A 23,557-nucleotide genomic window follows, 5' to 3' on the forward strand; every position below is an offset into this window, starting at 1 on the left:
TCTTCCCATCTTGCTAGTATCTACTCCAGCACCTAAACTAGAATTATCCGTTTATCCTCTACCCAGTGCTGACAATTGTACCAAGAACAGTGTTCCCTTCCTCTGCATTCCCACTGCCAATGCCTTAGTTAAGGTTCTCAACACTTCTTGTCTTAAGGACTGCAATGGCCTCAAACTGGGTATCCCTGGCCCAAGCCTTGGTTTTCCCGACTATTTTCACTTCCTACATTTACTCCTTTTCCTGGAATTAAGTCTTTCCTAATTAGTCTCCCCAGATCCCTGCCCCCACCTTGCCCTGAAGGAAGTAACTTCCAAGGGGAACTGATTCTCCAATATCAGCCAGGCTCACATCTAATTTGCTTGCAGATTTCAGTGAATGCAAGGTCCACACTCTCCACTTCTCTTGCGCTACAGTCTTCTCATGAGAAAGTAAAGTGAAGTGGGTTTCATCCTTTACATAGTGTCTCCGCATACACTATTCCGTTTTAGCCTCAAAACTTTCTAGTGTGGGCGGGACGGATATTATAATTCCCACTTACAGAACGAGGACTCTGAGGCATGGCAATTCAAGGCTCGGGCCATCACACCCTGCTGCTAAGTTAACGAATGTCACTCAGCCCCTTCGGGTCCCACTCTTGGAGAATGTTCCAGCATCTGGAAGAACTTGCCGATCAGGTCCGCGCCGGTCCGGACGAGGCCACTGCTCCGTCCACAGGTGCCCTGGACCTTCCCCTCCGCAGTGACGCGCACCGGTGACGCTATACAGTGACGTGTGGTGACGTGACTTACCCGGAGCCAGGTGCCCGCAGGGTGGCCACACCCTGGGGGGCCCTGCTCAGCCGGGGCAGCGGGTCTGGGCGGTGGAGGAAAGCCGCAGAACCCGCCCGAAGCCCCTGGGGGCCTAAACCCCGGCGGTTAGCCCACCCGAGAACGGTCGGTTGCTAAGTGACGCCAGCGCGCAGAGGCGCGTGCGCGGCCACGGCGGTGTGCGTGAAATCGGACGCGCGCCGCGGCGGCGGCGGCGGCAGCGAGGACGGCACCGAGGACGGCAGCGACGGCAGCGACTTAGGGGGCGGTGGCTGCGAGGCGGGCGCGCAGCTAGCGGAAGAGGCGTCTGTGGGGGCGACTAGGTCGCAGAGGAACATCGTTGGGGTGAGTAGCCAGGGCTTCGAATGGGAGGTGGGGCCTGGCCGCACCTGCTGCGCGGGCCCGGGGCGCGGGAACGCGCGCCCCCACCGTACCCGCGCGCGCCGCTTCCCGCCCTCTGCCGCTTTTTTCCGGGGGCGGGGAAGGAGCGTGGACGGAGGCTGACGAGGGTCAGTTCCAGACCCCGGCTCCCGGGAAGCGGTAGTAGGAGGTCGGTGGAAACTCCTAGTCCTGTAAAGTGTAGTGGGGAGTAGGTGTCTGGGGTTTCAAGGTGGCTCGGTCTGGCTTCCAAACTGAGGAGTTAGAATTAGAAGCCCAGGTTCCCCAGCAGCCTCGCATCCTGCCTTAGGAGCACTGGCTCAAGACCCACGGGAGGCGACACCCGAGGCCCCCAGGGTTGGGGCTGGGAAAGTCTGGGACTGCTGGGGCCTGCATCTCCCCTGCCCTGTCGCATCTCCGAGTGGGAGCCGGTTGTTATGGAGAGAGTTGTGAATCAGTGCCTGCGTGAGCGTCAGACACACCCACGACCTGGGGAAGGCGACCTGTCAGTGTACATACCTAAGGCCAACCTGTTGCCTGCACTTTCCAACCTCACGTGTGTGTCCACGTGCTTCCCTGGCATTTTATCTCGGTGTTGTTACAGATTTTGAGGCCAAGGGGCTGAAACGCATCCTCAGTTGTTACTTCCTTTCCATGGAGTTAAATCTGCTGTTACTTTTCCCAGACCCATGTGTGCTTTTGTCATTATTAAGGCCAAGAAAGTATGGAAGCATTATTTTTGTTGTTATTTTTCCTCAAAGAAGTACAGGCTTGCTATTTACCAGGTGGAAAACAGAGATTCTGTTCAACGTGTGGGCTTGATTGGAGAAGCTGGAGTGTAGAGGTGCAGCGGATCATCAGCCCAGTGCTCTCTTCTCAGTGGGCCTGACTCCTTCGTAGGTAGTTGTGTGGTGGTTGTAATTGCCATCCTTAGGAAGAGGGGAGCATTGAAGATAGAAAAGAAGTCAGTTTTTTTCTGTAACTAAGGCATTGCCTATAATCTGTAAAAGATAGTCTACTGAAATTTAATCAATATTTGTGCAAGAAATTTGGGGAATATTAAGTTTTCACTAAAATTCTGCAATTAAGTTTCATAACACAGGATCTGTAAAGAGTTATGTTACCCGAGATTCTTATGTCTTGGAACCAGTAAACCTTGTTTGGTAATACTTAAAAGTACTCTGAATTAAAACTTTCCTCTCTGAACTCCAGTACCTTTTAGAACAGGAATTGCCTGTTTTCTTCTTTGCCATATCTCCAGCACATAGACAAGTACTTGCCACAGAGTAGGCACATATTTGTTATGTATCACACTCTGCCTAAGTGGTTTATCTATACAGAAAACATTTTGTGCAGTCCTTTGTGTACTTAATACATGTGCCCCATCTCTCCAGTGTTATGCTAGCTATGGGAGGAAGATTGTGGGGTTGCAAATGATATGAAGACCTGGCACTTTTCCTTCAAGAGCAAACAGTCCAGCTAGTAAAAGAAAGCAGGTATATAAAAAAGAATTATGAACCCAAACTGTGATGTGAGAACTATAAGTACAATGAAGATTTAGAAAAGATAAAACATGTGGTCTGATTTACAGAACTCTTTGGAAGAAGTAAGATTTGAGCTGGTCTTTGTTATTTACTTATTTATTTTTGCTACTGGGGATTGAACCCAGGGGTCTTAGCCACCAAGCCACATCCCCAGACCTTTACATTTTTAAATTTGAGACAGGGTCTCCCTACATTGCTTTGGGTATCACTAAGTTGTTGGGGCTGTTCTGGAACTTGCAATACTCCTGCCTCAGTCTTTCCAGTCACTGGGATTACAGGTGTGCACCACCATACCTGGCTTGAGTTGATCTTTGAAAGAAGTGTAAAAATTTGAATTAGAAAAGAGATCCAAAATCATATGCTGAGAAGTTGATGTGAATTTGGTTATTGGGAGAATATATTGAGGAGACTTATATGGCTAGAGCAGAAGTTCTCAGGGGACTAATATAGAGATAAGGTTCAACAGGGTGGGAAGGGAAAGTGTTAAAGATAAGGCAGTCTTATCAACATCCCATTGATTAACAAGATAGAGCCTGCATGCTAGATGGAGTGGGGGTTGTATTAGAGTAAAGTTAAGATAAAAATAAGTGTTATTCTTAAAGGATATTCTACTCAAAGTAGTATCAGGTTGTTATACATAGTTTAGATTTTGATTACGAATTGGAATAAAGGCTCACTAATGCGCATGTATTTTAGGTAGTCACCAGCACATGTCTCTGTTTCTGAAACCTACCTGATTGTACTTACGCTTCTATTGTAAATTTACTGAAATGATATACCCAAAGTAGTTATCCAGCCATACTTAGGGACACAGTTTCACTTGGGATTATATCTCATAGTGGCCTTCGAGGCTTGTAGTTACTGCTGATCCTACAAAAACAGACAACAACAACAACAACAACAATAAATATTATTGGGAAAGGAGTCAATCTGAAGGAGGATACTCAAAAATATTGATAGAAAGATTTGACAATAAAGATGCTGCTGCTGAATATTGAACCTTTAGTCTTTATTTATGCCATTTTTATTGAAAATTCTTTTGAGTGGTGTGTAAACTTGCAATTGAATTGCTAACCAAGATGTGTAAAGTTTCACAGCAATGTTGAATTATTTAATGACTCAGCAAATATTTATTGGGTGCTGGGTATGATTCGCCATGCTGTTGGGCATTGGGAAGATATAGATGAATAAGACACAGTATTCCCCCTGACGTGCAAGTGTTCATCAGAGATCAATCACTAGTCATCCATGTTGTGATTAGTTAAACAGTTTTGGAATGAATAAAGTGCTGGGGGAATAGAGAGATCATTTGGGGATAATAATTGATAGTCAGGGAAAGCTTTAAGAAAAGAGGATGAAGATTAAGTAGAATTTTGCCACATGTAAAGGGAAAGACAACATTCCAGGCAGAGGGGTCAGCACAGTGTTGCTGAAGATCAAAATAGAATGGTTTATTTTTTGAAATATCCTGAGTTGTTTCTTGTAGGCTTGATGTATGACAGTAGTGATACTACTATAAGTGATGAAAGAAAGTAAAGACATGTTTTTGCAGTCAAGTTATGGGGGGAATCTTCAACTCCATCCTGAAAGTCTAGGGATTGGCCCCTCTCTCCAATTGGCACAGAGAGCCATGGGAAAGAGTAATAGATCAGAAAGTTAATTGACACTTGGGAGAAGACTGCATTAGAGTTGGCAGGGAGGGCATTTACAGTGTAAGTGAGCTATATTGGTAGCCCGCAGAAGGAGAATGGGAATGGATAGAATGCAGAGATGTGTTGGATGTTAAATTTTTAAATTTTATGACATCTAGGGTGAGGCAGAGGGAGAAGTCAAAGATGACATGTCTACTTTGAACAATTGGGTGATTATGGTGACATTACATTAAAAAAAATACAGGAGAAGAAATAGGTTTACATTGGAGTGAAGAAATGAAGTCATGTTAATTTAAAAGTGTCTGTGAGGAGTTTAGAGAGATCCACTAGGTAATTGAGGGTTCTAGGTAATTGGAGTTTACAAGATTACGAACAGTTGTAATGTAAATGACAACTGAGGCTGTGGGAATAGCAACCTTCTAGAATGCATATTGTGCAGTAGTTAACTTCATGGCTTTTGAAGTTAAGACCTCAGGTCAAATCTGTTAGATCATTCTTGTCTAGATCAGTTGTTAGTCTGTTTTGTATTTCGATAACAGAATACCAGAGACTAGATAATTTATAAAGAACAGACATTTATTTCTTCACATTTCTGGAGGCAGGGTTGGGGAGAGTTTACAATAAGATAGATGAATTGGGAAAAACCCAGTGGAAAGAAACGGGAAGAAGTGTAATTACAGAAATGTGGATGTAGAGGAATCCGAATTTAAGGATTATCTGCTTGAGTCTTCCCCATCACATATACTGAGGACTGCTGGCAAATATTAGCTCTATTCTCTAATAGAAAGTTGTAAGGGAATTTCACTATAGAAGGAAATCAAATAGTGGTTGTGCAAATTTACAAACACATTTGTAAAGAGATTTTAGGAGTTAAATTGAAGCTTCTTGACAAGCACCACCATGTTTCCTAGGTGCTTGTTCTTTCTCATTATTTTCTCAGCTAGTATTCATTAATTTACTATTTCCCTAGAAATTGTGTGAAATGCTGAGCACAGAGAAAGGATAATTGCTCTGGGCACCTGAGACTACCTTTAGTTAGGAGAAATGTGTGTTCCCATGTATATTTTGTCAGGAGAAGATGCCTCACTTTATAAACTTAAGACTATAATGATATGAATAGATATTGAGGACACGAAGTCAAATTCATTCAGTGTTATGTGTTCAAGAGGCCATCTTCATGGTAATTATAGTGATATATAGATTTTTTTGCAATCAAATTTATAATTTCATAGAAGAGAAAACATTTGGAGTGCTACAAAGAATATGATAAGTCTATATAAGTGTTGACTAGGTACTTAATACTTGTGGAGTGGCTAGGTGTGTTGTTTTGATTTCAACTTGTATGCTATTTGATGTTTTAGAAATTGTAACAAGTTATAATTCCATTTTAATCTCTTGGCTGCCTTTTGCATCTGAATATAAGAGGCAAAAATATTCTGATGGTATGTGTCCTTGTTTTCTTGATCTGGGAGGTATACTCACCATGCATTTTTTAAGCCAATGTTCTATTACTAAAACAGATACCTGAGGTTAATCATCTTAAGAAAAAGTTTGTTTGGGCTAACAGTTTTAGAAGTTCCAAATTGGGTAGACCCATTACTTTTTTTCCAGTGGAGGGGGCAGCACATCATGGATAGACAGAGACTAGGGTCCCAAAGTCCCTTTTATAGTAGGCTCCCAGTGACATAAAGCTTCCCATGAGACTCCACCGCCTCCCAGGGGTACCACAGATGGGAAACCAAGCCTTTAACACATGGACCTTTGGGTAATATTTGAAATCCAAACTATAGCATGCTATAGTTTAGATTTTAAATATCCAAATATCCCCCCAAAGGCCTATACGCTAAAGGCTTGGTCACCAGCCTGTGGCATTATTAGAAGGTTTTCGAACTTTTAGGAGATGGGACTACTAGAAGGAAGTATGTCATTCAGGCCATGCCTTCAAAGGGGATATTGGGATCCTGGCCCCTTCCTGTTTGGTCTTAGCTTCCTGGCCACCATGAGGTGTGAGCAGCATTCATCCACTACTTAATCCCTGGTGTGATGTATCATGTCACCACAGCCTGCCATGGACTATAAAAACCATGTGAAACCATGAACCAAAGTAAATCTTTCTTGCTTTTAATTTTTTCAGGTATTTTGTCACAGTGATGGAAAGCTGACTAACACAAGAGACATTAATGACTAGCAATCACTGAGTAGTTCTATTATGTGAAGGCTTTTTTTTTTTTTTAATAATTCTTTTGTTTTGTTTTTTGGTATGGGGACTGAACCTAGGGGAGTTTTACACTGAGCTTCATCCCTGGTCCTTTTAAATTTTTTTTTTTTTGAGGCTAGGCTTGAACTTGTGATCCTTTTGCTTTTGCCTCCTGAGTAACTGGATTACAGTCATGCACCATGATGCTTGACTATGTATTACTTAATGTTAAATTTACAAGGTTATTATAAGAATTATCTCCATTGTACTGATAAAGCAACTCAGTTCCAGAATGGTGAGAACAGTTTATCTGTAGTTTCTGGCCAGTGAGAGATGGCACTGGGCTGCATCCCCAAACTTGGACTCTGAAGCCAGGTCTCTTTCTAGTTCATGTCAATTCCTGGTATCAGCATGGGGTTCTAGCATGCGAATGTCTTGATGGAGAAATATAATCTCATTTCTGCTGATTTATAAAACATTTGTGGAGGAAGTTAGGATTTTAGTAATTGCTGAAATGGTCAAAGATAATAACTAGGAATAGAAGGGAAAGGGAGCTAGACAATTAAAGGCCCCAAAGCTGATTTTCCTGTAAAGAGATGCACAACATTTTTAGTTGACTGTCAGGCAATTCTAAATAAACTACTTCTTTATAGACAAGTACAAAAGCTTCTAGAGAAGGAACTGTAGTTTTCAAGCTAATGACATTTAAAATAAATGCAGAATTTTTTAATCCCTTAAAACCTCACCCCAAATAATGTAATACTTGAGATTTCCCAGCTAATCTCCCTCTGTCCACACCACTATTTCTTCCATTAAAATGTTTATTTTTAAATCTATTCATAAAATAAATGTTTTCTATTTATGGTCTACTATAGTTATTCTGGTTTGATTCGTTCCTTGCACTTTGATCCTGTTTTCTACATTCCTGGTAATATGGACTGTGATTATCTCATAAATAACAGTCAATTTTATATAATTCTACACCAAATATTTCTACCAAATTATAATTCTGCAAATGGAATATCTCTTAAATACTGTATTTATTATCTGTTGCTAACAGGTTATCCTCAGACTTGCTTGTTTACAACCAATAGTTTTTATTTGACAATTTTTATGGGTGAGGCATTCAGAAGCTGTTTAGCCAGGTAGTTCTGGCTCAGAGTGATGGATGAGTTATAGTCAAACTTTTGACCAGTGCTGCAGCTGTCATCTGAAAGCTTCATTGGGCTGAAGGATGTGCTCCTGAGAGGGTCTATTTAGATGACTGTTGGCATGAGACCTCAATTCCTTGCTGGCTGTCAACAGTGGCCTCACGTCTTTCTTGGGGTTGCTTGAATGTCCTCACAACATGTCTGCTGTCTTTATACAGAGCAGTGATTTAAGAGAGAGCAGGAGTTTCATATGCTTTTTATGTTCTATTTTGAATACATACATTTTTACTTCTGCTATATTCTCTTTGTTGTGAGTCACTAAGTCCAGTCTATATTCAAGATGAGGCAGTTAGAGACTCCACATTTTTGGAGGATAGATTGAAGAATTTGTGGATTTTAAATAATTATGTGGACATATTTTTAGATAACCATAAATTTTTATTCATATGAAATTATTTTATCAGCTAATATTGTTTCTTATAGCACATGCTTGAATTTTTCTGGAAAAATACAAAATATTATATCCACAATATTTCCTGGAAATGCTCTTAAGATTATGAGTTAGCCAGGTGTGGTGGTACACACCTGTAATCCCAGTGGCTTGGAAGGCTGAGGCAGAAGGATCTCAAGTTCAAAGCTAGCCTGGGAACTTAGTGAGACTTTGTTTGAAAATAAAAAATAATTTTAAAAAAGGGCCGTGGCTGTATTTCAGTGTTAGAGCACCCCTGGATTCAATCCTCAGTATCTCCCCCTGCCCCAAATTGATAGCTTTTAAAATATAAAGCAAGTTTTCATAAATTTGTGGATTCCTTGAAGTTTTATATCTATAACATTAGCTTCAGTACTGATATAACTAGAATGCTTTCATTTTTATTCTATTGTATAATTTTTATAAAATTTTATTTATACTTAATATTTTAATAATTAATGTGAAACCTAACTAAACATTCTAGGTAAGGTGATCTACCATTCAAACTTCTAGAAAAAAAGTACTTGCACAACCACTATCTGAAAGCACACGTTTCAATTTCACAGTGACTTTGGGTTGTAGGGTTCATTGAGTCCGTTTAATTTATATTTAAGTCCTTTGGGTACTTCACAATTTTTTTTTTCTTGAGTAACATCTTAAGTAAGATGTATCATATTCCAAATCTCATTTTCCTTAGAAGGTGTATATAGGACATAATTGGTTTCATCAGGAGAGTTAGGTTTATATTTTGATAATTCTTGGATGTTAATCAGATCTTAACTTCACTACCTCTACCCACAGCTAGTATCAGTTGTCTGCTTACTTTTTTACAAAAAAATTAACCTAATCTTATCTATATAGAAAAGTTGCAAGAATAGTAAAAAGAATTTTCCTATAACCTTCACCACATCTCTCCTAATGATAAATTTTATCACATTTATTTTATCTTTTTCTCAGTTTCCCCTGAACTGTTTTGAGTTGCAACTGTAAATATCCAATCCTTCAGTGCGCATTTTCTAAAATCAAGAAGATTCTTTTACCACATTATAATCATCAAATACTACTATGTGACCTACAGGCCTTAATCATGTTTCATCAGTTGTCCCAATTGATATATCCATGAATATTATTTATAGAAACAAAAACAACAGAAACCTGTCATGCAAAACAAACAAACAAAGGAAAAAAGATGCATTCGTCTGCTTTCATTTGGTCTCCTTTAGTCTGGGACAGTTCTTTACCTTCAAAATGTCTTTACCTGACATTTTATGTAGGTCCATGTTTTTTTTTTAATTAAAAAAATTTTTTTAAAGATTGTTGTAATTTTTAAAATACCTTTACTTTATTTATTTATTTATTTTTAGAGAATTTTATTTTTTAATATTTATTTTTTAGTTCTCGGCGGACACAACATCTTTGTTGGTATGTGGTGCTGGGGATCGAACCCGGGCCGCACGCACTCCAGGCGAGCGCGCTACCAGTTGAGCCACATCCCCAGCCCCTTATTTATTTTTTTATGTTTTGCTGAGGATCGAACCCAGCGCCTTGCACATACTAGGCGAACGTTCTACCACTGAGCCCCAGCCCCAGCACCCTGCCCCTTGTTTTGTTTTGTTTTGATACAATGTCTCTCATTTGAGGTTTGCTGGTCATCCTTGGACCATATTATGCATTTTTGGCAGGAACACTATAGATGTGAAGTTTTGTGTTTTTCTGTTTCATGTCAAGAGGCTGATGATGTTATTTGTCTCATTAGGGATGTTCACTTGGATCATTTAAGATGGTGTGCCTGATTTCTCCACTGTAATCACTAGTTTTTCCTTTGTTAGTAATATCTTCTGGGGATATACTTGGAGACTATGTAAATCTCCTGTTATTCCTTGAATTTGTACCTGTTAATTTTAGCATCCATTGACTCTTTCCTGAATTATTGTCATGATCGTTGCCAAATTTTCTAATTTCATCATTTCCTTTACATTTATTGATTGGCTTTCCCTGTTAATTAATTGACTAGTTAATTATTAGCTCTTCAGTGTCATAGATGGATTCCTACGTTTTCAGTGGGTTTAGTTCTTATGTCTGTTTACTCAGATTACCCCAGGTTTGCCCAATGGGAACCCTTTAAAGCTGGCTTTGTTTCTTTGTGACATATTTCCATTATTCTTTTACTATTTTCTTATTTTCTGATACAAGATAGTCTATATTCTTTTTAGTTATTTCTGAAAGGAGTCCTTGGTGGAAAAGTATATGTATTTAGAAACAAGATCTCAGTGTTAGATGTGTCCATAGCTACCCTTATAATTGCTTCTAGGCCCTTTTTAACACAGGGTGTGTGTGTGTGTGTGTGTGTGTGTGTGTGTGTGTGTGTCTGTCCATCCCACACATTTCTATATTTTGTAATTGCCAACTATAAAAACCACCAGTTCACACTGACACCTCCTATTCCAGGCCTACACTATAGGGTTTATTCTGTCCATTCTGCTTTACTTATTTGTAACTCTTTTCTCTAGCAAGGAGAACCTAGCTCCCTTTATCAGCATATTTATTTGCAACTTCTAATGGACCCAGAAAATAGATTCAAAATTGCTAACCCATTCCTCTGTGAAAAAGAAATCCATTAGCTAGAGTTCAGTGTTCTTTTTTAATGTTAGCCTGTAGTTCAGATGGTGTGTTCCAAGGTTACAGGAATTATTTCTCCCCTACCTTCATTCAGTATTGTTGTTATTCATCTGAAATACAATTTGGTTCATATGATTTTGTTTGTATTTTATGTTAGGCTTTCCTTCCTCCATTTTTGTTAAAATTTTTTGTTGTTCTTTTTTGGCCTGCGAAATATTAACATGGTTCCACAGTCAAAAAGGTTTTTTGCAGAAGCATCACCCCTGTTTCTTTTGTCCTTTCTACTCTCTCCCTATACATTCCCCTGTTGATATATGTATTTATCTACTGAAAATCTCTGGCCTTCTTGCGAGCATACCTTGCTGTGGATGTGTATGATAGAATTCCTGAGCTATATGGTATGCAGATCTTAAAATTTAGCACATAGTAGTAAAGTATTTTGGAAAGTGTTTTGGAAAGCAGTTAAACCAATTACATGTTTCTGTTTATTTTGAGTCTTATATTAACAGCCTGAACATCACTTATGTAAGGCCTTCTGATATTTATGCTATAGTTTTGTTACCTTGCTGAAGTTTAGAATTGAAACAATCAGATGGAGAAATTCCCTTTGTAATATCTCATCTACTGTGAACTCATTACCTTTTTTAAAATTACTTTTTAAGGAGGTAATATATGAATATGGTACAAAATTTAAAACTACATAAGAGATACTGCATCTTGCTCTTCTTGATATCATGGAGGCTATTCCATATCAGTACATTACTGCCTACAGAGTACATGGCATGATGTTCTTTATACTAACTTATCCTAAAATAGGCAAATTTGGATCGTGAGAATTTAAATTTGCTAGTTTTTTTTTTTTTTAACTCCTAATTTGGCTCATCACCTTACTAATGTGCACCAACATTACTCAAGATTTCCTGGCCTGCATTAAAAGCACCACTATGGAGCCATCTCTTCATTTACATACATATTTGATGGCTTGGGGGAATTTCTCTCTGATAATTGGTTTGGTGTTTTGTAGGAGTAATAATCTTGTGTGCCTTTGCATGGTTTTCATTGATTCCTTGGCTCTCTATTGTTCTGTCACCCTCAATTAAATGTTTAATTATCTAAATATAAAAATATGTATACTTTGTTAACTATTGAAGTAATTATGTGCCATTTCTTTCAGTGGTAATGTAATTCCTTTGACATTGAGAAATCACCCCATGAGAGTTTGTCAGTTCTCCTAAGGCTAGAGAAACTGTTTTTTGCTACCTCTTGTCAGTGTTTCTCTAGGGCCTTCAATTAATTCTTTGTTGCCTGCATTTATTTGTCAGTGATTGAGAAACTTCTGAAATCACTCATGCATTCTGTTTCAGGCTGGATTACATCTAAGAGCACATAGGCATGAAGTGGGGTGGTGAGTAGCTCCCACTCTAACTTCTTTTTTTAAAAGTTTTTTTTTAGTTGTAGATGGACACATACTTTATTGTAATTTATTTTTTTTAATGTGGTGCTAAGGATTGAACCCAGGCCCATGTGCTCTCCCACCTCAGCTGCACTCTAGCTTCTACTTCCACATAAGTAGTTGTATTAGAGTCTGGTGTGGCTTTAAGGTAAAAAATTAATCTCAGGTGGAATTGGGGAGTAGTGGTCCAGGCAGTTTCTCTTTCATTTAAGAAATGTGTGTAGACCTCTTGCTAGGTTATAATAGGTATAGTGTGTACAAAGGAGAATGTTTAATGGTCTGTTCCCTCAAAGAATTTGTAATCTTGGAGAGACAGTTTTAAAGTTAGATGTTTATAGTGTAAAATGGTAAAAGCTGTGATTGAAATATATCCAGAAGACTATTAGAATTTACATGCTAAGATACTTAGCTAATGATTTGAGGAAAAAACTTAATAAGCTCTGGTGCTTAGAGAAGGTGTCTTGGTGAAGGTGACACTTCACTAGGCTTACAAAATAAGGTCTTCCCTATTTAGTGGGTGAGGGGAGAATGTTTGTTAGAGAGATGGGGAGGTATGTAAGGCTAAGTAACCATAACTAGCTTCCTGTTTCTGGAGCAGAATGTGAGAGGCATCATGTCCTCAGAAGGGGCCTAGAGCGGTGAGCAAGGTTGGTTTAAAGAGAGCCCCTTCTGCCCTGGCAATGAACTTGTGTACTAGCCCAATAATGTGATCATTGTTGACTCTGATTTGTTAAGCAAATAATAGTATATGCCAGGAACTGTACTAAGTGCTTTATAGGTATTCTCTCATTCAATCCTGTGAGACATCCACAAGGGAAAATATAGAGGTTGAGATATGTTCCAGGCCATGCCTAATGTCTGTAGAGAGTAGTCTGACCTGAAAACTCTTTAATTGGAGAATCATTAGAAAAGTGTTAAGCAGGGGAGTAGCATGATTACATTTTCATTTTAGATTACTTCTGCAGACAAAGTGGAGGTGGAATTAAGGGGGACAAAATAGGAGGCAGGGAAATAGTTGTGAAGCTCTTGATGTAATTACCCCCAGGTGAGGGGTAATTGAAACCGGATCTGAAGCTTTTAGGTGTAGGAGTGATGAATTTGAGGAATATCCAGGAGGTGAAATCAGAGCTAATTAGATATGGTGGGGTCCTGGAGAAGGAGTCAAAGGAGACTTTCAGGTCTAGCATGGATTATTGTGTGGTGGTGCCACTTTTAAGACAAAGAACTCTGGAATTAAAAAAAAAAAAAAAAAAAAGAGATGATTAGGCTGTGGAGGCTTCTCCCTTCACACAGCATTTTGTTAGCTTTCCCTTGTTCCTCTGCCACAGGGGGACATACTGCTTCTCTCCTCTGGAGGACACACCCGTCACCAGACAACTGAAAGTGCTAACTCCTTGACCTTATACTTCCCAGCCTCCAGAACTATGATCAAGTAAATTTCTGTTCTCCATAAATTACCCAGTCTCAGGTATTTTTTTTAAACAAACAAATGATAAAGGAGGGCTGGGCTTGTGGCACTAGGTTCGATTCTCAGCACTGCATATAAATAAATAAGAATAAAAGTCCATCGACAACTAAAAAAAATTATTAAAAAGAAAAAACAATAAAGGACAGCGGAAGCAGATATGTACAAAGACACAGGACACCAGGGCATTCAGTAGGAAGTAGGGTTTGTTTGTGCTGTCACAGGCTCAGCGGACTCTTAACAGAAGGCTAAGCATTTAGTGTAGGGAGGCTTAGCCTTATGTACTCTTGTTTGCTTTTACACATTGGTACTTTGTTTCTCAAATGAGGTAATAAGCATATCTGATTAGGCATTCTATTTCTATACTACAGAGTAGCAATACTGTTACAACTGAGTTGTGGAAGGTTCACATTGATACTGATGGCATCCTGTTACCTTTTTCTGTGCTCTTCAGAAAATCTCTACCAGAGAAGATTAGTTTAGTAGTTGAGCTGAGGAGCCAGTGGAGACATTCAGTGGCATCATACCTCAGGCATATGAATCTTTACATGTGAGTCTGAAACTCAGAAGAGAGATTTGGGCTAGAGTTGGAGATTTGGAAATTGTTAAGTGGCAGTTGATATCCGGAGGATTGGTAACTAAACACAGCTGGAAGGCATCACCCTGGAGAATGGAACTCTTCTTAAGGAGGCAGTAGTGAAAGAAGAGACCAAGAGGTAAAAGGAGAACAGTGGAGTGTTACAGAGGCCAGGGGAGTAGAGAGCTTCAAGAAGACCCTGCGGAAGGTGTCATATGCTACAGAGTGACACAGGAAGGTAAGGATGGAAAAATAGCTTGATTGTTTTAGTTCAGAAGTCATAGTTAGCCTTGGTGAGAGTAGTTTCAGTGGAGTGATGGGCTGGTTGTGGGACTTCCATAGATTCAGGAATGAAGTGGAGTTTGGAAAGAGGAGACCAGGAGGATAGATAATCTTGGAGAAAGTCGGAATAAAAACTAGACAGGGGATTAGAGAGTGTATGTAGAACATGAGGTTGAAAAGCTAACTGTGAACTTGGCATACTCTCAACCTTGAGGAAGCTGGTTTGGGCTCAGTCCAGTGAGTTGAAAGTTCTTGAAACTTTTGGAGAGTAGAGACTTAACTAATGGGAGTTAGGATCAGGTGCTTGCTTCCTCTGGAGCCTCTCAGGTGAGGGTTTATCTGTTCCTGAATGGAGGGAGTCTAATTTACTTTATCTGTTGTGAATGCAGTATACATGTTAGAAAAACATCACCAGAGTGCATCATCCTAAATTATATTTTATAACAACAATAACAAAAGATGGGGATATTGAGGGAGGAAACTCTGGGACGGAAAATGACTGTTAAATGTCAGGCATTGGGCTGGGGTTGTGGCTCAGTGGTAGAGTGCTCGCCTAGGTGGGTGAGGCACTGGGTTCGATCCTCAGCACCACATAAAAATAAATAAATAAAATAAGGGTATTGTGTCCAACTGCAACTAAAAAATATTTAAAAAAATAAAAATAAAGGCATTGTGTTGACCTACAACTAAAAAAAAAAATGTCTGACATTGTACTCTTTACTTCGGGCATTTTATTTTATCCTCCTTGGCACCCCATAGGGATAGTGAGGACTTTGAGATCCCAGTGCCTTATCTTTCCTTATGTATCTCAGGTTCTACCCCTGAATGGCTGTGGCCTTCAACAAGTCTCAGTTTTCTCGTTCGTAAAAAGCCATGGTTATGATTCTTAAGTTCTTCCCATCTCTAGTTTCTAGGTATCTGTGAATATTCACTAACTGTGTTCTTATTTGGGCATGAAGAAAAGGCTAATAAGGGAATTTCCCCCCCTCTCAGTGAAGTAATAACTTCATAGTAGCACTGTCAGGTTGTTCAGACTAAATAATTTATTTTCCCATCACAAAGTGAGGACCCATTATGTATGTGGCCTTAGAAGGCTAGTGTAAAATAAATCAAGTAAATAGGCTTGGTGACAGGCCTTCCATCAATTGTTACTGGCCCTGGGCACATGGGCAAATAGCTACCTGCAAGATTGTGTGATAATTTTAAAGTGTGTTATAGGTTAAGTGCTAAATATTTTTATTAATTTAGGAATTACTTTGGCACGTGGTCTTTAAAAATAACGTTATTATATTATCATAAATCTTGATTAAGGCAACAAAACATATTTACTATGGCCAGCTTCACAGCTGGGGTGAAATATTTTATAGCATGTATAATGAGCCACAAGATGATGATTATTCTCTGTTCATATCTGAAAAATGAGAGTTGGGAAATGAATTAGAAGCTTTAAAGTTCTATTTAATTGTGAAAATTAATTTCAAGGAATGGCATCGTGTGCCCAGTGAGTACTTAATAATTGAGGAGGTCAGTGAAAAGGAAGTTATAAGGCTTTCAGACCTCCTCAAGTCCACTTTGGGAAAGGCTATAATAAAAATACAGTGCTAGTGTGACTATCACAAACTTGCTTTAGAACATGATGTGAAAAGAAAAAAAATTAGCAAATACTAGGCATTTTAAGTTGAACCGTTCATCCAAATTGGAGTCCATCTAGTTATTCCAGGTACGCTAATGACCTGGTGTGAAAGGAGACGTGGACATCTCAGAACAGCTGTCAGCTGTGCATCCCTGGCTTTTACTGTAGGCTCAACAAATGAGAGGGCCTGGCACTAGCACAATCAGTGCTTATGTTGGATGTTTTTATGGTGTTGGCATTCTGTATAGTCATTCTTGTCCTGTGGTCCTGTTTGGGATGAGGGGAGAAGAATATATAGGTGCAGTGGACTTAGAGAACTTTTAGCCCTTCTTGTTTACAAGTGAGGTTAACAAAAGCCAGAGAGGAAAGCTGACTTGGCTGGTAAGAAAGTCAGGGCCCGGGTCCTACAGAGCCCGGGCTGAGGTTCTTTATCCTGCTGTAGAAACACCAGCCAGGGCCCCTTATCTGTGTATTCCCATGCTTTCTCTAAACATTTTTATCTACTAAAATGGAGATGTTATTTCATAAGTTTACCCCCAGGGCTTTGAAAAGAGACTTTTCTATGAATTGCCTTGATTCTATGAAAGAAAGAAATCTTTCTCCATCTTTCTACCTACTTATATCTTTGTCTTTTTCCTCATTATGTACTACTAGTGAATAGTAGTAGTAGTTGTTGCTGTAGAAGTGTAGTAATGGTAAATATTTATTGAGTAGTGTTTATAATATGTTAGACCCCTAGTAATTGCTTTACTTTACCTCATTTAATTTTACCAATAGTTCTCTGAGTTGGCATTTTATTATTACCCACATTTTCCAGAAGAGAAAGATGTTAAGTAGTATATCAAAAGTTAGATTTTATAGAAGAGAAAGATGTTAAGTAGTGCATCACAGGTTACATGGTAGTAAGTAGTGGTGCTCAGATTTGAATTCAGGCAGTGTGACTCTATACTTTTTACTGCCCTTCCAAGACAATCTGTAAAGAAGTGCTGTCCACCAGAAATGTGAGCTACAATATATGTTACATACATAATTAAAAAATTTCCAGTGGGAATGCTAAAGAAAAAAAGCAAAAAGAATCAGGTAAAATTAATTTGTGCAACCTAATGAATTTTATAGTGCCTAATGTACCTAAAATATGATTTCAGTATGAACTCAGTAAAATAAAATGAAATTTACTAAGTCTCTGAAATATAATGTATATTTTAAACTTACAGCTTATCAATTTTGACTAACCATGTTTTTAAGTGCTTGGTAGCCACATGTGGAAAAGGGCCACTCTTGTGGCCACTGCTGCTTCAAAATGACAGGAGAGTTGGTAAAATGTCTGATGCTGTGTTCTACTGAGGAGTGAACCAAGAGAGTGAAACCCCATGGAAAATCAGCAGATGAGACCATTGAAAGGGAAGAAGGCAGAATAGGAATACCTGGTGGGACCCAGTGACTTCCACCCCTCATCCCCTCAGCCCTGACTGGGAGCATGAGGAGGATGGAAAAGAGTTTGATGCCTATTTCCCTGGAGCTGATGTCCTTCTTTTTTCTTCCCAAATAGATCGCATCTCCCCAGGTTGTTACTCATCTAGTTAGTTTCCATAGCACTCATTCCTTAAGGCACCTTGGGAATAAATAGGCATTTGTGGGCTGGCCACCACATATTGAACCATCGTTTCTATGGAAAAGAATGCTAAGACTTATAAATAAACTTGGTTTTGCAGTATCTTTTGTTAATTGTGGGGGAAGTAGGTCCAGGAAGAAATGGTAGTTGTCATTTGTTTTGTAATCTCTAGGTTAGGGCATAGGTTAAGTAACAGTGGTGAACTTTTAGTTGGTATTTAGGGGTCATATTTATCACCTCCTGTCTCTTCCCTTGTGATTCTGCTGGGCTGCCCTCCAAGTAAGCTGTCTACAGTTGTTGACTAGAATATTAGTTGAGAAGAGATCTTCTTGGAACTGAGCTGTGTGAACGGTTTCCTTTCAGAATTTCCATTTTTAAACACATTCTTCCCATAGATTCTCTTGCTTATAGAAAGCAGTAGAGGTTATGCTAATAAAGCAAATAACGCTGAAGTGTCTAAAAAACGAAGGGTCCTAGGCTTCCTCTGTTCCAAAAATGCAAACCTGTGTATTGTGTAAAAATACCAGAATAAGAATTTTGTATTTTTCTGAATTAAAAGGTAAAATAGTGAGATTTTAAATATCGAGTACTCTCAGAATTATACTGTGGTTAAGATTTGTTTACATTCCACTGAAAGTATTTATAAAATTGAAAAGAACCTCAATCACTAGAGACTTTGAGAGAGAACACCAAGAAATGTACTGCATAATAAAGTGATTTTGTAATTTTAAAAATATTTGAAAAGAAATGAGAAATGTGGAAAATGTGATAAGGGAATATAATCTTGGTTAGTAAAGCAGAATTGAGGAAACCAAATACCTGCAGACTATTAGGGGAAGGGAGAACTTAGTGAAAATATTTGATTTAAATAGTCAAGAGATTTGTAAGATGGGCATATATGTTTCTATAACTGATTGCTAAGACTGGCATGGGGTCCCACATTTGTGTCTCTAGCCTAGGCTAAAATTATTTCAGCTCATTGAATTTATTGATGCTTCCTGTGGGACACCAGGAAGAAAGGCCTACTCACTCCCCATCCAAGATTTGCATTTGGGCAGATGTTTAGCTAATTCTTAAAAATTTTGTGTTGAAATTCTGTCTGCTTCAGTGTTCACTCATTCTCATTGCATTGCTTCTCTGTAAGGTACAAGTCAGAGGTCAAATGCATTTAAACAATTCATCCTTTTAATAAAAATTTTTTTATTAAAAATTTTTTTTGGGGGACTGAGGTTATGGCTCAGTGGTAGAGCACTTTCGTGCATGCGTGAGGTACTGTTTGATCCTCAGCACCACATATAAATAAATAAAGGTATTATGCCCATCTACAACTTAAAAACAAATAATTTACTTTTTAAAATTGTAGATAGACACAATACCTTTATTTTAATTCATTTAATTATTTTTATGTGGTGCTGTGGATCAAACCTAGTACTTCACACATGCCAGGCACAACCCAAGCCCCAGCAATGCATCCTTTTGACAAACTTTATCACTTTTCTAATGTTATACTTTAAAATTTTTTGAAATTTCATTTATATGAAAGACTTTATATATTTTTTTTTAAAAGAAGGAAATATTTCAGAAATACACTGAGTTTGAACATAAAACTTTCCATTTAATTTTAATCTTCCCTCACTCCTACCCTCGTCCCTGGGGGTTGCTGTGTTAATAGTGTATGCTTGAAGTTCCTTTTTCCTATGTCTACGTTTATTTAATTTAGTTCAATAAATATGCAGGTGCCTTCTAAGTGCCAGATGTGTACATATACATATATGTACATAGACACACTTATATACATACATATATTTACATAAATGGATCCTGTAGTACTGAGACTTGCTTATGTCACTGTCCTTTGGAATTCAGGTCAAAACTGCAGCTCTACTCCATTCTTCTCAATGGCTACATTGTTTGAATGCATTACAGTTTATTTTCTGCTCACTGTATTGATGGACATTTAGTACCTCCAGCTTTTTGAAATTATAAACTGCTGTAATCTGCAATACTTTATGTATTTAAAATTTTGATGAGTTCAGCTACTATCCAAAAAGCTGAACCAATTTATACATCCAGTAGTATATGAAGCATCGTTTTCTACATATGTTATTTAGTTACTAGAGTTTCAGAACTTGAAGGATCACAGAATACAGCCTAACTCCCTACTCCAACCTTTTCCAAGGTAGAAACCCAGTCTTGGGGGCTTGAAATGATTTGCACAGGTCTTACCCAGCAGAACTATGAGCACTTCCCAGTTTCTGATCTTTGTTTCCTTGAAAAACATCTTGATTTAGACACATTTTATATCACAAGGTTCCACTCGTGTTTTTCTGTGCCTTTCTCTTCTGTTTTTACTGAAAACAAACATCCTTTTAAATCTCACATTTTTCGCTTTGTGTTACTAAGTCTCCTGCCCTTGCCATGTTGTCTGCATGGAGCATCCTTCATTTAATATCTTTAAAAAGCCACCTTATCCACAGGGTGCATGGGTTACTTTAGATTTACTCATGGGTACAGCAAAGAGAATGTTTTTATGAATGTTTTGTTTTCATCATCATCAGATTCCACTGTTTCAAATAAAACATGCATCTTCATTTATAAACTCTGAGAATGAAATAGACGACAGGCATTTGTCTATTACAGAATTTTTACTACACTTGATGGTTTTATGTTTGTCAAATAATGTGATGCCATTTCAATGAAATGAAGTCCAACTTAACATTTAAAAAATTTATTAACCACAGTTTATTTTTTCTTTTTAGAAATGACATTCAAAAGGAATTCTGCTTAGACAGTATAAATAGTTGCTCTTCTTCTGTGTCAAATTTATTCCTAAGGTGCCTTTATTGTAGGCGCTCTTCCAAAGGCATGGCCCTAGTCTTCTCTTTTGATGGGCTCTGAGAATCTGTGTCAGTGGCATTCCAGCTTGGTGCTGTAGCTGAGCTGGTCACATATCAAGATTATGACTTAAGGTAGAGAATCAACTGATGAAATTCTAAGAAACAGATCAGCCTTGTTGCATATTTTGTTCACAATAAAGGAGATAGAATTCAATATCAGATGTGAATTAAGTTTGGTCCATGAATGTTGTTCAAAACTGAGAGCAGCAGTCTAATCATAAGCTCATCAATTATTCAATAACGTCTTGGGGGGATTAGTGCACAGAATACAGACGACCCATACCCTATCCTTTAGAGTTTTTGTTCTAAAACAGTAGGAAAAAATACATTATTCTTTCCCTTTTTATGGGCTTTATTGTCCCACAGTATTAAGTGAAATATATATGTATGCACCAGAAAAGGCGAAAGGAAGATCACATATTTGCTTATTCATGGGGACTATGGAAGTTTGGGCGTAAGATTAAGTTTGAAACATGAAAGAGTAACAGTTTTATAGAAAAAAAACCATTTTGCTAATCTTAAGAGACATGGAGTTCTTGCACGTAAACTTCTTTTAAAAAATATTTTTAGTTGTAGATGGACACAATACCTTTATTTTATGTATTTATGTAGTGCTGAGGATCAAACCCTGTGCCTCAGACTTGCTAGGCAAGTGCTGTACCACTGAGGTACAACCCCAGTCCCAGACGTGAACTTTTCTAAAATGCAGGTAATTGATTTGAGCTTGTTTGTTCCCTTATTCTTATGAAAGCACTATAGATTTGGATTTGGGAAGAGTTCTTGGTTGACTCAGTGACCCCTTATTTTTTGTTAGTCAGTGGCTGTAGTTTTGAATAATAACTTCTAGACTACCTGGGAATACTTTCTTTCTTTCTTTTTTTTTTGAGAGAGAGAGAGAGAGAAATTTTTAGTATTTATTTTTTAGTTTTCGGTGAACACAACATCTTTGTTTGTATGTGGTGTTGAGGATAGAACCCGGGCAGCACGCATGCCAGGCGAGCGCTACCGCTTGAGCCACATCCCCAGTCCCCTGGGAATACTTTCTCCTGAGTTTTATCTATTGTTTTTTTATTTCGGTAGAGAATGGTATGTTAGAATAAAGATAAGCCTCATGAAACTAAAGAGGAAGAGATTATTTAGGAGAAAAAGAACAAAGACTAATATGATTTGTGAATATTTCCTTTGCATTTTGTTCTAGAATGGCACAAATAAACTTATAAATCAAGATTGTAGTTTGAACTAATTTTTCAGAATTTACCTTGTTTTTTTTTAGTTTCATAGAAAATAGCCAAGATATCGGTGTTTAACAAACTGTAGTCAAAGAATGCATAGTAGAAGGTTTTTATAACATTCTACAAATGAAAAGCCAGTTTCCTTTACACAGACAGTAATGCAGATGTTCACAGTAGCTTGGCTACAAAGAAATTAGATTGCTGCAATTGATGATTCCACTGCTTTAATGGGAGCTCATGCTATAATAACATCTATTAATTCAGAAAATATATCATTTAAATCTGGGCAAGAATATTGTAGACCTGTAAGTTGCCACTGAAGAAATTAAACGGAAGTGGCTTGTCCTGTATTTTCAAATATTATTACAACTAATAACCTCTGCACCTATCATGATTTTTCATTGTTGTTTTGGCTCTAAGTGCATATATTTTTTGCTGTCAGCGTACTGTTCATGTAGTTTTCAGCGGACTTGGGACCAGTACAGCTGAGTACAAAAAAGATTAGTTAAGTAAAACCGAGATGTATAAATGAGCTACTCATAGAGTTCAGCCTGTGGCTTGCCTTTCACCTTCTGGAGGACTGCCTTATACAAAGTCACACGTGGAGCAAGTGAGAGCTGCAATTTAGGAGGGTTGATGACCGGGTGAGATAGGTCTTGGGTAAGCTTTCAGAACTTGGGTTAGGAGAATCTCTTAAGTCTTTGTACCTGACCCCTTTCTGAAGCATAAATTGAAGAATGTACTTGGAGGGAGAAAGAAACAGCAAGCTTCTGTATTTGGGGGAAACTTTAACCCATAATATGTATGTATGACATATCAAAATACATTTTACTGTCATGTATAACTAAAAAGAATAAAAAATTCGAAAAAACCTAAAATAGAGTGAAGCTCATTTGGGTCATTTGATATTTACTTTGTTCAGGGATACCCTATTTGAATGCTTTTGTTTGTATGTTTGCAGGTACTTGGGAAAGGTTGCTTTAATTAGAGATTGGGCCCTGAGAGACTGAGGCTTGAATTGAATAGAAAATAAAAATAATACTATGGATTAGAAATTGGGCCTTTATTTTTCTTTTTTTGCCTTGGGAGTCTTAGATATTTTGTAATTGAATAATAAAGCAGTCCCTTCTCCTAGCCACCACAGAATTAGTTACATTGCTAAAGGAAGCCTGGAGCATTGCCTAGTTTGAAAGAACATTTTCCAAAGATGGTCCAAAGCCACTGATGGGCCCTGATAAAAAATATTGGCAAATAACAGGCAAACTCAAAGTCTCTCATTTATATATATCCTTTGGCAGCCTACTAATAACCAATCAAATGAAGCACTAAGGGTATGCAAATTGTGGCATTCATAAACTCACATTAGCATAATACAGAGTTTATGAAGGATACTGATTATTCTAAGTCTGGCTTCTATGTAATGTGTAGCAACACATGTCACGAACATGCATGGGTTAGAGTTATCTTACATTTCTGGAAAGACATATCATCAGCATATGTCAAATTGAGTTTTCCAGTTGTTTCTATTGTTTTTTTCTTGTAAGTTACTGTTTAGCCTTCTCATCATGTAATTTAGTTTTAGGTTGCTC

General features: G+C 38.3%; 1 protein-coding gene across 1 annotated transcript in view; it reads left to right on the top strand.

The window, feature by feature from the left end:
- The first annotated feature begins 1,003 nt into the window (after positions 1-1,003).
- The window catches only part of Btbd9 (BTB domain containing 9), a 415,087-nt gene continuing 392,533 nt past the window's right edge, over positions 1,004-23,557 (top strand). The window contains exon 1 of the mRNA XM_026383694.2: positions 1,004-1,152. The gene's annotated coding sequence lies outside the window, so the exon portion shown is untranslated. The remainder of the gene's footprint in view (positions 1,153-23,557) is intronic.

This window comes from Urocitellus parryii, chromosome 8 (genome assembly GCF_045843805.1).
Source record: "Urocitellus parryii isolate mUroPar1 chromosome 8, mUroPar1.hap1, whole genome shotgun sequence".
Taxonomy (NCBI): Eukaryota; Metazoa; Chordata; class Mammalia; order Rodentia; family Sciuridae; genus Urocitellus; species Urocitellus parryii.